Source organism: Sciurus carolinensis, chromosome 5 (assembly GCF_902686445.1).
Source record: "Sciurus carolinensis chromosome 5, mSciCar1.2, whole genome shotgun sequence".
Lineage (NCBI taxonomy): Eukaryota > Metazoa > Chordata > Mammalia > Rodentia > Sciuridae > Sciurus > Sciurus carolinensis.
The window spans coordinates 152751037-152754940 of record NC_062217.1 but is presented as its reverse complement, the minus strand read 5'-3'; positions in this window follow the sequence as shown (position 1 = coordinate 152754940).

The following is a 3904-nucleotide window of genomic DNA, read 5'->3' as shown; positions in this document are numbered from 1 at the left end:
TGATCCCTGGACTAGAGACAACAGAATTTTTATTTTCTGTGCCCACTAGTGTGTGTCCCAAGTCTGGGATAGATGAGACAGAGCAAACACCCAAAGAACTCACCATTGTGAAGCTTCTTGGACCCTAGGATCTCTAGCCAATCTGCCTTCTTTCTACCTTTTAGACTCTTCTTTATTTTATATATAATTTCTGGGAATTTTTTTATAGCAGGAAGAATAAGGAAAAGTACATCTTCTCCATCTTCCCAGAAGGGGATCATCCCTATTTTTGCTCACCATTGAATTTTCAATATCAAACCCAGTTCCTGGCACAGAGAAGTCCCTATGAGTGAATGGATGAGTACTACTAAGTCAAATTCAAGTACACCCCTCCTGTCTGTAAATTTTGCAGTGGGTCTGTGTTCTCCCAGGCTATAAAGGAGCTTCTTTAAGAAGCAGGTGACCTTTTCCTGTCTGTAGGAGGTACACCCCTGAAGAGTTGGGGATCTGTAAAGTTGTGAAAATCATAGAATCAACCTTGTAGATTGTGGTAAGGATTAAATAAGGAAAGCATTTAGGAACACCTCTGCCAAGTTGTAAGCTTTCCATATACACTATTATTGTGCAAAAAATTGAATTTTTGTCTGTTAGATTCCATTTCTTACTGATTTGCCTTATCATTTCAGAGGTGATGTCACTTCATTTCTGATTCATTTACAACCTGACAACAGTCCCCCATGCTTTGTTTCTCAGCCTCCCTCCCAGCCTTTGTGACAAGCCATCAGTAATCTACAAATGGACTGACTGTTGGTGCAGCCAAGGGTCTTCAGGATTCATTGAATTCTGGTGTTCCTTCTTTTATCCAGCACTTACATCACCCTGTAATCACATGTTGGTTTCTTCAACTCTATATATTTGAATTCCAGAAAATTAGCTCTTAGATCTGCAAGCTATCCTTTATGGGAATTTTCCACTGGATCCTCATGTGTGGCCCAGCCCCAGGGCTCTTGTCCAGGGAATGGGGTCTACCTTCACCAGCAACAACCACCACCACCTCTTCAACCCTGTTTCCCCAGAGGCTTCTCCTCTCTAGAAGTAAAGCAGTTTAAATTCTGAACAAATCTGCCTTACGGAAATGAAAAATTCAAACAGACTAACAGGAGGAGGTCTGAGTTCTGCTTAATTGACCCTGTATAATTATTTCCATTGAATTGCCCTACATCTGGGGATGGATATTTACCAAGCAGACTGGCCCACTGGTTCCCTTCAGCACCTGCTTTAGTCTGGAGAAAGTTAATTGCATGGAAAATTCTCACCTAAATCACTGAGTTGCTTATTCCTGCCAATGCCAGAAACACATACGTGTACACACACACACACATGAAGTGTCAAAGGACTTTGCTAGAAGAACTTACCCTTTAGCCTGGGGGCTGCTTCTGAATGCAAAAATTCAACCTATTTGGAGGGTCTCAGTAGCACAGTTTTTCCAAACATCCAGAACAGGATTCTCTGCACTGCAGAGACCAAAAAGTAGTGAACAGTATGGCTCAGACCAAGGACTCCCCACCACCCCCGACCCCTCAAAAAGAAATGAACCAGGAATAGGAGGCAGGGAAACTATGCTTGGTCAACGTTGCCTTTTTCTTCTTTGTGAATGTAAAAAGAAGTTAAATTACAGCTTCTGTTAGTAACATAATTACTTTAATTAAAATTTAGGGGGTCGGAAAAGCCAGTTCTGAATGTCAGATTTCCAATGATGTGTGTTAAGCCTGGGAGAATAGAAATACAGCCCTGTAAATAACTCACATATTACAACTGGAGCGGAGTGTGGTGTTGTGTTTGCTTAGAGTTAGAAGAGCAATTAAATGATAACCAGGACTCCATTCTCCACTCTCCCTGTCTCTGCCCTCCTTTCACACTCAGGTAACCATTATATGCACAAGATGGTGGTGGCTTTCCCCATCCCCAGCCAAGCAATAGTCACCCTCCAAGGCTTTGCTCGAATTCTTCCTTGAGACCTTTCCTGAAGCTTCTGTCCCACAGAAATCCTCCAGTCCTAATCAGCTGCCGAGCGTGCTTTCTGCACCAAGTGTTTTCCCTTTTAATTGAACCGATTTTGGCTTTGTGCTAAAGTCTTTCATACACAGACATCTAATTGTGCCATGCCTCCCTAACAAGATGATAAACTCTAAGGAGCATGGAACATGTCACATGAAACCACCAACATTTAGAGCTGGAGGGATCTCAGAGACTATGCTGGAGATGAGAAAACAGGTCACAGAGCTGTCCAGGTCTGAGTCAGAACTAGACTCAAGGGTTCTAACTCCTCGCTCAACATGGATTCCAGTGTGTCCAAGGTCTGATTGAGTTCCATTAAATATCACATGGATCAGGCATAAGGGAAAGGATATGGGAGAGGTGGGGGGACTTCCCTGATGCCACCACCAACTGTCTAAGAAACCTGTGTCCAATCTCCATTCCAGGGATCTAGTGCCATTGAACAGGGTGATAGGAAGGGGTGTCCACAGAAGGCTGGTTAGACAGAAGGTTGAGGAGAGAACCCCGGTCTGGATCAGGGCAATGCTTTGGATCTGAAATGTCCCCACAAAATTTCATGTATTGAAGGCTTGGCCGCCAATGCAGCCATGTCCAAAGGTAGGGTTTCAGGGAAGTGACTGCATCATGAGGAGTCTGACCTCATCCATAGATTAATCCATTTGATAGATTAATAATTTGAAAGGACTACTGGGAGGTGTTGGAAATGATAGGCAGGTGGGGCATGGGTGGAGGACATAGGTCACTGTGATGTGACTTTCAGGACTCTCTCTTTTTTCTTCCCCCACCCCACTCCTTCCAGGCTGCCATTCACTAAGCAGCTTTCTCCACCATGCCTTCCATCATGATGTTCTGCCTCACCTTAGGCGCAGAACAATGGAGCCAGCCAATGATGGACTGAAACCTCTGAAACCATGAGCCAAAATAAACCTTTCCTCCTCCAAGGTGTTTGTGTCAGGCGTTTTGGTCACACTGATGAAAAACTAACTAACAACAGTATGCTCATGGCTGACAGATAACTAACCAGCTGCTGTCACTTGGGGCAGGGAAAGGGTCTACTCTGAAGGGCACTAAGACTGGGCAGCCTGGTTGAACCTCCCTGTAACCATTTGATCTGGCAAAGAATGGAGCTTGTCCTGAAGAGGACTTTTTGGTTCCCCTGCTTCTTCTTTCCCAACCCAGATGTCTTAGCTCAGATTCTCCAACAGCAGACTCTGAAGCTGGTGCACCACAGAAACCCTCAAGGGAGTCAGAGAAGCAGGAGGAAGGTGGGGTGGAAGTCAAGCACAGGTGCAGTTCCATGAAGAGTCCCACCAAGGACAGCTTTGCTACCTTCAGAGTTGCCCCAACCAGAGGACGTGGAGCCTGGCTAGCCTTGAAACTGACTAAGCCCCAATGGGGAGACCTGGGTTCCCAGTTTCCTTATCTTCTCACACAGCTGGGCAGAGTGGGCTCCAGTTGCCCAAGGGCATGCCTTGGAAAGGGAGTCACTGGTGCTGACTGCTAGGATACACCGAAGGGGAGGCACGTAACATGGATGAAAAGGGAACCAAGGACATCCAGACAAAATGCCTGATGTCAGTCTCACTAGGATATTTTTATTTAGTCAACATGCAACTTGGAAACTTAATAAACAAGTATCCGTGGCCTTTGCTTTCTGATTTCATAAATTGGTGAATCATGTCTCATTATCTGGACCAGAAGAGGTAGGGAGCAGGCAGGGTCTCCATGAGAAAAAGACCCTCAGGGCACAAGTGAAGGATGTGATGGTTTAAGGAGAAAGGCATGCTGATTAATCCTTTGAAAAATTCTCCCACCACACTTAGTATGCATGGTAATGAGGGAGTCATTGAGAAGACTGGCTGACAGG